At 35.2% G+C, this 13,956-nt stretch overlaps 1 pseudogene; it reads left to right on the top strand.

The window, feature by feature from the left end:
* The first annotated feature begins 280 nt into the window (after positions 1-280).
* On the top strand, positions 281-13,618 carry LOC114640126 (annotated as a pseudogene).
* The last annotated feature ends 338 nt before the right edge of the window (positions 13,619-13,956 follow it).

The following is a 13,956-nucleotide window of genomic DNA, read 5'->3' as shown; positions in this document are numbered from 1 at the left end:
GAGAGAGAGAGAGAGAGAGAGAGAGAGAGAGAGAGAGAGAGTAGTCTCTTCTTATTTCCAAAATTTCCCATGTAGGTTCCTGTTGGGTTGAAGTGTGCATGTGCATATATTAAGGGGCCCTATTCCGAGTCTTGATGGGACTTCTGCCTGTTTTTGTATGATACAAAGATGAGGGAAGAAATAATAGCTAGCTGAGATTTCTTAAAATCTGCAAAAAATGTGTTTATAAGTTTTTAGAAATACATTGTACATCATACTGCTTTCTGTGTTTTAGTTTCTTCAGCTTACTTATGGATCCTTTCATCCTGTCCTCCTGTCCTGAGTGATCATGAAAAATTTCCATATCTATATCAGATGGCCTCTGAGGATACATCTCTAGCCCTTGCCCTGGTCTCCTTCATAATTTATTTCACGTGAAACTGGGTAGGGATGGCCATCTCAGACAGTGATAAAGGCATCCAATTTCTTTCCTATTTGAGAAGAGAGATGGAAAAATACAATCTGCTTTGCTTTTGTCAGCATGATCCCAGTCAATATGTATTTATACATGACAAGAGCAGAAATGTATTACAACCAAATAATGACATCATCCACAAATGTCATCATTTACGGTGACAGAGACAGTACTTTAGCTGTGAACTTTAGAATGTGGGAATCTCTAGGTATACAGAGAATATTTGTCACCACCTCACAGTGGGATGTTACTCCTAGTAAGAAAGACTTGACATTTGATAACATATGGGGGACTCTTGCTTTTGGACACCACCATGGTGAAATTTCTGGTTTTAAAAATTTTGTCCAGACATTGAATCATTTAAAATACTCAGATGAGTATCTAGTAAAGATGAAATGGATGTACTTTAATTGTAATGTCTCAGCATCTATATGTAAGACACTAAAGAACTGTTCATCCAATCACTCATTGGAATAGTTAATTGAACGTTCTTTTGACATAGCCTTTATTGAAGGGAGTTATGACATATACAATGCTGTGTAGGCTTTTGCCCATGCCCTCCATCAAGTGACTTTTCAAAAGGTTGATAATATTCCTACTGACAATGGGAAAGAACAAAATTATGACTGCATAAAGGTAGTGCTTCTTCCATTATATGCTATTTCATGTTATCAATGCCTTTGAGTCACCTAGATGCTCAAACAAAGTGTACTAGAAAATAGTTTCCAAAACAGAATGATTTATGATCATTTTTCCTGGTGTTCATGTAAATCTATATGTTCGTATAAAACTCTAATATACAGGGATTGAAATCAAAGGCAGGCCAAATTTGTTGATGTAGCACTCTGACTTTCTTATAGATTTCCCAAGTATCATCACCCATGTTCTAATACTGAAAACATATTCAGTCCTTCCTCATATACCCACTCACTGATGAATCCTTGTTTATTAGTTGTTAAATATGTTATAATTACTATAGGGGAATGTTTTAACTAGAGATCCAAATGTATGCTCTTCCCACTGTAGGTTAGGGACATTACTTGGTGGTCTGAGAGTCTTATATCTACAAGAATAGCACTATAATTCAATTTTCTACAATCTTGTGTGCTTATGGGCATAATTGTATATTTCTCACTGTATATTTGTATGTTTCTCTGTTTTTGTATATCTGTGTTTATACATTATATATAGATATAGAGATAGAGATAGATAGATAGATATAGAGAGAGAGATCAGTAGATGATATGTACATGTAAGTGTGTGTGTGTGTGTGTGTGTGTGTGTGTGTGTGTGTTTCTGTCTATATATCTGTCTATGGCAGTTAACATTATTTTTCTGTGTTCCAGTTACTTTCTGTATGATTAATTTTGTCTAAGTGTATATTCCTGTGTGGATTTATCAAAGCATGTGACTACATGTGCCTGTGTTTTGTGTATGCTCTTTCATTTACATATTTCTGTTTTGCTTTGCCTGTGTGTTTTTGTATGAGAGCATAAATTTGTCTGTGTGCCAATGTCACTCTATGTATGCATATATATGTTTCTTTGTGCATGTTCTTGCATGTGCTTTTGTGCATGTATGGCTGGGTAATTGTTTTCTGTGTTTCTGTGTCTTTGACTTTTTTGATGAAAATTATGTCTCCATGTATATTTGTAATTTCCAATGTGACTATGGGCATGTACTTGTACGTTTATGTGTACTTCTGCTATGTGTATATCTCTACAAAGATGTGAGTCTCTCTCGGTTTCTTGTGTTTGTATATTTTATATTGCAAATATATGTTTGGTGTCTGAATACATATTTGTTCTTGTTTGGTAATCTCCTCTTAGAGATCTAAAATAACAAGAACATTACAATTTTGTTTTTCCTATTACTTTCACTGGGATTTTTTGCCTGCATACTGCAAATAAAATTGCCTTTAAGATGAAATAAGACTACATTTTGTTATTATAAGGAAGAATGTGTACTTATGCTGCCTGTCTTTCAGCTGTGTTCCTCTCTGATAAAGATCCACTTTACTAATCCTGTTGGGGACAGAGTGAATATGAGCCAAAGAGATAAACTGCAGGAAGAGTATGACATTTTCTACATTTGGGATTTTCCACAGGGACTTGGACTTAAAGTGAAAATAGGAATATTTAGTCCATATTTTCCAAATGATCAACTGCTACATTTATCTGAAGATATGATAGAGTGGGCAAGAGGAAGTACACAAGTGTGTTTGGCTTAACTGTGCTAATTTAAATTACACAACAGTAAATCATGTCAAGTGTATGCATCTAACGTTCATCAAAACTGGTGAGATGGAATAGATAGTCATGCGCGAAACCAATTTCTAGCCTCCTAATCTATGTTTCTTCTTTTCAATTTTTTACATGAGTTTTTAGTAATTCACTGAGGATTTCTAACATGTATACAATGTATTTGTATCATATCAGAATCTGTTTCTTGCCTTTAACACTAACATAAAATGGTTTTAGAGAATATTTTGATATTATTTCCAGTAAAGTGAACAATTTTCTATTAGTAAAATTCTAACAACTACAGAGTGATTTCCAGTCTTATGTTGAACCTCTTCAAATTATCCTTAATAAAACTCCTGCTCATTGTAAATTCAACATAATCAAGTAACTGATTTTTATTATGTAGTTTTAAAGGCTATTTTCCAACTAGTCCTAAATTTCCAACACCTCTTGCTAACTGTATAATAACATTTTATGACAATTTTATATATGTTATGAACTATATATTGTTTTTACTGTTTTTCTTATTATGGGTATGGGTGGGTTTTTTAATGCATGGTTATTTGCACAACATCCGTATGTGTAGTATTGATGAATGGCTGGAGAGTTGTTTGAATCTCAAAGCATTTGCAAGAGCTCCATGTCACTCAGTGGGTGCTACAAATCAAATTAGTCCCCTCTTTCCTGGTGGCAATTATTCTTAAGAGCTGAGTCATGTCTGCAGCCCTGATTCATATCTTATAAAAGATAATGTTGACTAAAGGAAACTTTTCAGTCCCATTAACTCCTGCATAAAACATTCAAACAAACAAGGATGTGCATAGTTTACTTCTCAATATGGGGAGGAATTGGTAGTAATAAAAGTATACCTTTGAGGGAATTTAAAATGAAATATCTCTTATGCATGCCAGGTATATTATAGGTATGAATTCTGATGTGCTTGGTTTAATATGTTATTTTCAAACTACTACTCCAAAAAGTTATTTAAATGTCTTCAGAATTGATACAAAGTGACTCTCAGTTTGCCCAGGTAGTACAAAATTTATAGCAGATATTTTTACTCAATGCAATAAAGAATGCCATTCTTGGTGAAAAAACATAAAAGCTGAAAATTTAGTTACAATGCTACATATCCATATAAAGGAAAGCATTAAAATCACTTGTGATTTTTAAACAGGCCTTACTTGAGCCTTACGAACATGTCCACTGATAGGCTGTAGATTTTTTTTTTAATGCAACCAGTATTCTAGTCACATATATCTTAATCCCAATGTGGAAACTAATAAATAAAAACATGAAGATACCAAAGCAATATTCTTCCAAACCTTAGAGTCACAGACTTAAGTGAGTGTATATTCAATGTTACTCTAAACAAAGCATGAAAGAATGATTATAAGATTGTTTTAAAAAAAATCAAAGAGGAAAGTAGCCACCTCTGGGAGAAGACAGTGAAAATATTAATATTTTATTACAGTAAAACACTGAGTAAGTATATGACAAAGAGATTCCATAAGTGTACAAAATAATAGATGAATTTCAAACTAAAATACAGGCAGCAAAAAGAAAATAAAACATAGTTATCTCAGTGAAAAGACTCACAAAATGAATGCTACAAATTGAGGAGAGAATGGAAAGACTTGAAAACAAGGCATGAGTATTGCATATTTCAAACGATGACAAAGATAGCACAAGGAAAAATGAAAATCAGTGACAAGGTGGTGTGATTAATAGATCTTATTAAAACCTATGGTAACAATGCAAGGAAGGGCACACTCTAGGTATCAACAGTAATTGTTGCTGCTGTCCATTTCCAAAATAATATGGCAAATGTGAACATCTGTCTAATAGAGGCATTTAAATATCAAATAATCAACTTGCAAAATGAAATAGTCCATGACATATTTGACTTAAAACTTGTTTTGGACAAAGGAAGGATGTGAAGACTACGGGAGAAAACCTTGTGTCACAGAAAGTCTCTCTCTGGATAACAGCAGGTCCCACCAACATTGCTCATACTTAAATGAATGTAGTTAATGAATTTATGCATTCATTTACTTTACATTTAGACACCAGTCTAAAATCCCTACTCTATTCTTACTCCTAGTTCTTCTTCCATCCTTCCTTTCCTTCCCATCTAATACTCCTTCCTTCTTCAGAAAAGAGGAGCTTCCCTCAGAAACATGCTTTGGCATACAATCTTGCACAACAACTAAGCACAGTTTCAAATTCTCCTATGATGCTAGAGGAGGTAGCCCAGTAGGGGTAAAGATTCTGAAATGCAGGCAACAAAGTCATAAACAAACCTGCTACGGCTTTTTGGTGCCCCACATAAGGACTAAGCCTCACAAAGGTTACCTGTGTATAGAGGACTTAGTTTAGTCCACTGCATTATTTGCAGTAAGTGGTTCAGTCACTGTGTGCCCTTAGGGTCCCAGGAGTTGATAGGTAGGATTTCATGTTATGTCCTTGATCTCTTTGATTCTGATAATCATTCTTCCCCATGTTATCCAGGATTCACCAAACTTTGCATATTGTTTGGCTATTGATCTCTGAATCTATTTCCATCAGAGAGTGAATTCTCTCTGATGATGATTATGCTAGACTTGCCTACAAATATACAGAATATTATTACCAGCATCAGGGGTAGGCTTTTTTCATCCAAGGTTTTCAAGTAGGCCAGTTATTAGTTAGGTATCCTGATTCTTTACTATGTCTTTATTCCCACAGATCTTTAGGCAGGGTAAATTGTAGGTTAAAGATTTTGTGGATAGAATGTTGTTTTAGTCACAACACTGGAAATCCTTTCTGGTTATTGGAGATGGCCAATACAGACTCTGTATCTCACTTTGCTAGGAGTCTTAGACATGGTCATCCTCATAAATTTCTGGGAGTTTCTAATGCCTAGGATTCTAGCTTGACTCAGAGGTGCCACCCCCATTTCAGTGGTCTCTCCAAGCAATCTGTTCCTCAGTCCTCTCCTTCTATTCTCATCCCACTCCACTCCCATTTAGTCCCCAAGCCCTTTCACCCATGATGTCTATTCTATTTTTGATTCTCAGGGAGATACATATTTCACAAATTGTGCCATCATTATTACTTAGCTTCTTTAGTTATGTGTAGTGTAACACACCATGGATATTCTTATCCGTATAGGAAGAGGATAAAAATTATGTGTGTAAAATATTTAGAGTCATAATGTCATTCCATTTACTGTATCCAGTAAATTTATTTCTTGTAGTAGAAGGAGAAAGAAAATTTTTCATGATGAACACAATTATAAGAAGTCATACCTAATAAATGGGGATTATAAATGGCATTCGAAGAACTCCATCATATTTAAAAGTAAGAAGAACACAAGAGGCCAAAATAAAGTATAAACAAGACTCAGATGCCAGACAGAAAAAAACAGGTATTAAAATTGATGCAAGTAGAAAAATTATATTGAGTGAAGCAACCCTAGACCATTTAAACAATGATGTGTTTCATGTATATCTGGATTCTTCTGTGAAAAGATACCATTGCCAAACTAAATCTTTTGAAAGAAAGTTTATTTACCACTGTAGGCTCATCCATTATCATTAAGGTTGGGAGTATGATGCTGGCAGACAGACATGCTGCTGAAATCATAGTTGAGCATTTTAATTCAGGTCCACAGGCAGTAGGCAGAGATATAGTAGGCCTGGAATGGGCATTTGAAACCTCAACCTCTCCCCCAGAAATAGTTATGAGATTTCCTTGAGATTCAAAAGAGACTTCTGGATTTAAGTAGCATTGTGGAATTGTTAAAAATCAAGAGATGTTTGTTGTTGTTTGTTTGTTTTTTGTTTTTCTTCGAGACAGGGTTTCTCTGTGTAGTACTGGCTGTCCTGGAACTCACTCTGTAGACCAGGCTATCCTCGAACTCAGAAATCTGCCTAACTCTGCCTCCCAAGTGCTGGGATTAAAGGCATGCGCCACCACAGCCTGGCCCAAGAGAGTTTTTGACGTAGTAGTGAACACAATTTGTGTTATGATATGGCGAAAGCTTACTATAGATGGGGGATGGATTGGGATAGTTTAAATGAGAATGGTACCCACAGACTCACACACATGAATGCTTTGTTCTTAGTTGATGTATTGTTTTTAAAAATTTAGAAAATATGACCTTGTTGTGAGAGATGTGTCACTGGAGATATGCCATTAAATTTCAGAAGCCAATTCTAGGCCCAGTCTCTTTCTGACTGCAAATTTCAGATCAATTATTAGCTCTCAGGTACTTTTCCAGTTCCATGCATCCCTACTTGTTGACATTCCACCATGATGATTGGGTGAGCTCCGTGAAATTGTAAATAAATTTCCACTTAAATGTTTTTATTAATGAACATCTTGGTCATGGTATTTCTTCACAGCAACTGGACAGCAACTAGGACATCATTTAAACATAAATACATTATTTGAATGTGTATAATAATTTGTGTACATAAAAATAAAAGAATAAATTTGGATTAATAAAGCAAAAAAAAAAAGAAACTTCAAAAAAAAGAAAAATATCAAATATTGAAATAAAACCTGTCATAATTTATACATAATTTTTAATAATAATTGAGTGTTTCTGCTCATCTTCTCTAATAAAAAAATCACAGAAAATGAGTTTACATTATTTTTATTGATAATATTATTGATAATATTTTATTGATAATTTTAGAAAGTCAAATCACACACCATGTTCATACCCCATTCCTGGTACTTTCATTTTTTTCTCTCCATGAATGCACCCCACAGAAAATAAGATAAATTGAATTTAAAAAGTTCTCGTTTTGTTTTTTTTATATACACACTAAATGTGATGGTTTGTATAAGCTTCACAAAGGAATTGGCACTATTTGGAGGAATGCTCTTGTTGGAGTATGTGTGTCTTTGTTGGAGTAGGTGTGTCATTGTGAGTGTGGATTTTAAGACCTCCATCTTAGCTATTCCAAAGTCAGTATTCTGCTAGCAGCTTTCAGATGAATATGGAGAAATCTCAGCTCCTCCTGCACCGTGCCTGCCTAGATGCTTTCATGTTCCATGATGATAATGGACTGAACCTGTTAAGCTGTAAACCAGCCCCAATTAAATGTTCTCCTTATAAGAGTTGCCTTGGTACTGGTGTCTGTTCACAGCAATAAAACCCAAACTAAGACACTGGAGTGTGGTCACACTCTCAATTTCTGCCCCATAAATAGAACTTAATTATCCCCTCCCAAACTCCCTCAGGAAGCAGTCAATTTTTGAAAGCTAACTTCAGATTCCTTACTATATATTTTAAGATTTATTTTTATGGCTTCCAGTTTAAACTGCTTGTGTTTCTTGATTCTGGGGCAAGTATGCAGGTTGGGATGACAATAGAATTTGTTATACAAAACTTTCTTGTACCTCCTTTGGATCTATGAAATTGCAAACATTCATATCACTGCAAAAGTACTTTCCTAGCACAATAAAATCATCAAGAGCAAAGATAATGTGGATCTACATGCTTTATAGTGTTAGAATAGACAAAAACATGGGACCTAAATGCATCAAAGACACACCTGTGTCTGTGTCTCAATGTCAGAACAAAGCCCTCAATGTCAGCACAGCCCATGTACATCAACATGGTTTCAGCTCAAATCACGAAAATTCCCAATTCTTCATCCATAGCATGTGCCATGGGAATCAACATAGACTCCAGATGCACTAGGACCATGGATTTAGGCATACATATCAGCAACAGCATGGATCCTGACATCTTCCAAGCCTCAGTTGGCAGTGTAGTTCACTCAGATCAGTGTGGCTCCAGCTGAAAGCAGAACCCATAGACCTTAGCATGACTTCAGTTACCAACATAGCCTAAGGGCCCACTTGGCTTTTGGTGGTATCACAGTTTATGGACATCAATACAGATAACATTGGCAGCAAGATTTCAGGCCTAGAGATGGATCATTGCAGCAGCAGCCACCACACCTGTCTGCATAAACTTTGGTAGGAACACAGACCACAGACATCAGCCAGGCCTCAGGGTGCAGTAGGACTGCAGGCCCAGATATAGTCCTTGGTAACTGTATGGAGCTGGATATCACCATGGCTAGAGATAACAGCATAGACTACTCACATCAATGTGTCCTTCAGGGGAATGATTGGTCTATGAAAAATAGACATACATTTGTGGTCTCCATGGGGGTGGGGAACAATCGCTTATATACATGAACAGAGCACTTCTGTAAACAGGAGTGGGAGTAGAGGGAAACAACAAAATGAAGTAGAACAGAAGAATCATAGTTAGAATATAACCTCATTTACCTTTTGTGGACATGCCTGAAATAATCATGACTAAACATCGTCCAACAGACTTCAACACCTCAACTGAAAGATCAGGTACTGTGTTGTAATATGTATTAATTAATCCCTACATCTGGTTTGCTATCATCTCAATGGTTTATGTTATCCATTGAAACACACACACATATAGCCTTCATATTTTAATATGTATTTAGCAGCACAATAGCTGGGTCATTGCCCAACTTCCATGCTAATTTCTTATTGCTTACTAATTCTATGTTCCATTTCAGCTGCTCTTAAGTCCAATTAGATGGCTGTCTGGGCCATGTTTTTTTTAACCAGACCCTGGGGCTCTCTCCTTGCTTTTCTACCATATGAGAACTGTATCTGTCCTCTGTTTGAACTCTCCTACAGCATGGAAGACCTCTTCTTTACTCCTTCTCTTTGTACCAAGCCCTGGGAATCCTAAAATACTGCCTCTGTCTGTCTTCCCCAGCTATTGGATGTTGGCATCTTTTATTTACTGATCAACACCAAATGAGGACAGGTTCCCAGAAGCTACTTACAGACACTGTATTGCAAGGAGTTTATGGAGAAACATAATTTGCATTCATAATACCAGCAGCTACATCTGTACAAAAAATGGCTTCATTCCACAAAGGCAAATATGGTACAATTAATGCATATCAGTTAAGTGTGGAACATCACACACATAAACTCAAGATAGAACTATATCATTATTCAAAAACATGCTGACAAGGCACTTAACAATGTCTATGGTCTATTCAGAATTTTTAAAAAAGAGATCAAACAGAAGTCTGTTAGGAGAAGGACTGAAGGAGCTGAAGGGGTTTGCAACCTCATAGGATAAACTACAATGCACCATATAGACACCCATCATCAGGTTCAATTTAATACCATGATTTTCTTAATTTAAGAAATACATAAATTAATTTTAAGCAATCGATATTTTCAGGCTCTATAAAGCTTTTTCAGTACAGGAAACACAACAATTCCAGCTCACTATACAGAAACTCAGCACCTCCTCATCACAAATGCAATAGAAGTGGTCATATGCAACTATTTTCCTGTTTCTGCTTAGATTGTAAAGGTTTGCTGTCCTAATGTTGTTGAGGGTATTTTATTATCTGATATTTGAGGTCTTGTTTCCCATGTTTTTATATACTTCACACACAATTCATTGAGTTGCTCTTATTAAACACTAACTATAAGAAAAATCATGAGGAAAAGTTCAATTTGGCTTATGGGTTACATTCAAGGGAAGACAAAATATGGATCTGGAAAAATGCAACTGAAATGTAATCACTTTAGGAACAAGGTTTACTGGTTTGTTTTTGCATGATTTCTAACATACCACTGCCTACAGGCAATAGTGCTCCCAGTGTTTGGGCACTCCTACATTAATTACCAATTTAAAATATACTTCACATATATGGTGACAAGCTAGAGTGACAGAGATGATTTCTCTATTAGGATTCTCTGTGCCTTTATATTATACTTTGTATTAAGGAGACAAGAATTAAATAGAATAACAAGCTTGCAATTTCTGCACTGTTTGCACACAAAATAATACCTCTTCCTCTTCTTCCTGAATTTCAAGGATAGGAAAGAATTCAACTTTTTCACAATTATTTCCATATACTGATGTCTATTATTATACAATGTACTAAGTTAAATCTGGGAGATTTGTTGATATATATATATATATATATATATATATATATATATATATATATTTCACATTCTAATATAGTATAATTTTTGAAGGAGCAATTAAAACTCCTGATGGCATGATACATCTATTTTTCTTCAGTTGTTGACCTCTGTGTGCAGTGCTGATTGTAGTCCTGGATTTAGAAAATTCAAGAAGAATGGGATGTCAGCTTGCTATTTTGATTGTAGTCCCTGCCCAGAAAATGAAATTTCTAATGAGACAAGTGAGTATTTCCTGCAGGGTTAAATTCTGCAGGTTGATTATCATCTTGCACCCATATAGGAACACTGAAGTGGTCTAAAATGGAACATTAAAAATATATATTGGTTTTTAAAGTTAGTTATTATAGGAATAAAATAATTAAAAATATCTTCTTTAAGAAAAAATAGAACTTGTAATATATCATTGACTCCTTGAAAATTTATACTAGATAATATATTCTCAACAGTTTTCATAAGAAAACTTCAATGATAGCATGTTCTAAAGAAGATCTTTTTTTAGTGATCAATTCTCTTTAAATATCAGGAATCTTTAAAATGTTTATTAATATTGTCTTGATGCATGTGCCCTTACGTAAGTTTATTCTCTATCAAATACAGAAGTACATGGAAGACAGAATAAGGAAAGTGGCAGATCCAAGTCCTTTGTAAGACTAATGAAGAGGGTAAATAATAATTTGTTAAAACTATCAGGAACTGTTAAGCACAGGACAAGAGATTTTGTATAATAAAGACACTTTTTGATGAAACAAATCCATTTAAGAAAATTTGACAGAAACATATATCATTATTAGAGTAGAGAATTTTTTTTAAAAAATGTGCAATGATATTTGAAATGTAGAAAACTGAGATTCACTGTTGACACATAATGTGTAAAAATTAGGAGTATTCTACTCAATACTAGAATACATAGTACCAAGTTAATATTTTCACAGTAGAATAGATTAAATTGGTTTTGTCCTTAAAAGAATTAACCACAATTTTCAAATGCTATTTGAACTTGTATAGCCCATATTAGTCAAAAAAACTATTTAGTCAGAATTTACTAAATACAATTGGCAGGCATCTATTTATTCCCTCATTTAATGTGTCATTCGACATAATTGAATGGAAGTCCTTAAAGGCTTTTATGGTTAGTAACATGCCTTAGCAGTTAAAACTATTCCCACTAATTATCATGGTGTTAGTTTGTCCCCAGAACCCATAAAAAAGGAGGTAACAAACTCCTACATATTGTTTTCTAATATGCCTGCAGTTCTACATAAAGCATACACTTAAGTAATTCAACAGGGATGTTTGGGTATACCTGACATTGCTACTGGGAACCAAACTCAAGTACTCTCTACGAGCAACACATTCTCTTCACAACCAAGCTAAAATCCTATTCCCTCCCACAAATTAAATGATACCAGCTCTCAACAAAAGCAATGTTCCATATAAAAGACTTCAAATTTTGGCAGCCTATTATCCCTTATTGCAGTTATCCAGTAATTCAGAGCAATGGCAATCAGATTTTCTACACATGCAATGGTGAGAATTACAGAGGATTTTTCCTCCAGGGATAGGGTTATTGCGTTGTATGACAAAGCCTCAAGTATTTGGTGTTACTACAGCCAAAAGAGCGCAAAACTTGATATGACTTTTTTATATTTGATAATATTGTCATATAAACTTCAATTTTCATTCTCAATCTCATACTTCACCCATATAAACCCAATTACTCTCATGTTCATGATAACATGTATTTTTACATGTAAACACACTTATAAATTTACACACCCATGATAAATGATCACAACAATTAAATAGACAAAATAAACAAAAGCATTTCTTGCTTTCATTCCCCATAACAATGAAAAGCTTTTACTAATGGAATCAATTATGTTATGTAGCAATGAACTTCAACATATTCTCAGCAACCAGATTCACATATTGCACCAATTCTTCTATACTTAAATGAAATATCCTGACAGTAAAATTGCTGAAGCCACACTAACAATACTTTCATTTCTCCACTAGATGTGGATTTATATGTCCAGTGTCCAGAGGACCAATATGCTAACACAGAGTAGAATCACTGCATTCACAAAGCTCTTATTTTTCTCACATATGAAGACCCCTTGGGGATGACACTTTCTTTAATGCCCTTATGCTTCTCTGCACTCACCACTGTGGTTCTTGGCCTCTTTGTGAAGCATCATGCTACTCCTATAGTTAAGGCCAATAATCGCACTCTCACCTATATCTTGCTTGTCTCACTCATCTTTCACTCTGCCCCTTGCTCTATACTGGCCATCTGAACTCAGCTACCTGCATGCTACAGCAAATCACATTTGGAGTTGTATTCACAGTAGCTATTTCTACTGTGTTGGCTAAAACAATTACTGTGGTACTTGCTTTCAAAGTCACAGCCTTTCAGAGGATGATGAAGTACTTCCTTGTTTCAAGGGCATCTAATTACATCATTCTCATTTGTACTCTCATCCAAGCTATTGTCTGTGCAGTCTTGCTAGGAGCTTCTCCTATGTCTGTTGATAGTGATGCACAATCTGAGCATGGCCACATCATCATTGTTTGCAACAAGGGTTCAGTCACTGCCTTTTACTGTGTCCTAGGATGCCAGCCCTTCCTGGCCTTTGCAAGCTTCATTCTCACTTTCTTTTCCAGAAACTTACCTGGTGCTTTCAATGAAGCCAAGTCCATGACATTCAGCATGATGGTGTTCTGCAGTGTCTGGATCACTTTCCTCCCGGTTTACTATAGCATCAAAAGCAAGATCATGGTGGCTGTGGAGATATTCTCCACATTGGCTTCCAGTGCAGGGATGCTGGGATGCATCTTTGCTCCCAAATGTTACACAATACTATTTAGACCAGACAGCAGTTCTCTTCAAATGATCAGGGAGAAATGATCTTCCCATACTCACTTTTCGTAAAATATAACTGACACATGTATAGGTGGTTCATAATAACCAAATATTAGATTACATTAACATGACCATCCATTTTTGAATGACTCTAACTTTTTCCTCTAATGATATTGCCTAGCAATATCATGTCTACTGAGGTCTACATTTCTCCTATAATCTTCCACAATGTTCTACAACAATCTTCCTCTTTGCAAGAAAGAGGTAATATAATCCCGATCCATTCTAAGAGTTAGATGAATTATTCTAAAAACATAAAGGAAGGAAAATTATTATTATCATCAGGTTGATAGAATATTACAGGAGATGGATTGATGTCTCAG

Source organism: Grammomys surdaster, unplaced genomic scaffold (assembly GCF_004785775.1).
Source record: "Grammomys surdaster isolate TR1022 unplaced genomic scaffold, NIH_TR_1.0 125779, whole genome shotgun sequence".
Taxonomy (NCBI): domain Eukaryota; kingdom Metazoa; phylum Chordata; class Mammalia; order Rodentia; family Muridae; genus Grammomys; species Grammomys surdaster.
The sequence above is the reverse complement of the archived record's forward strand: the minus strand, read 5'-3'. Positions and strand labels throughout refer to the sequence as shown.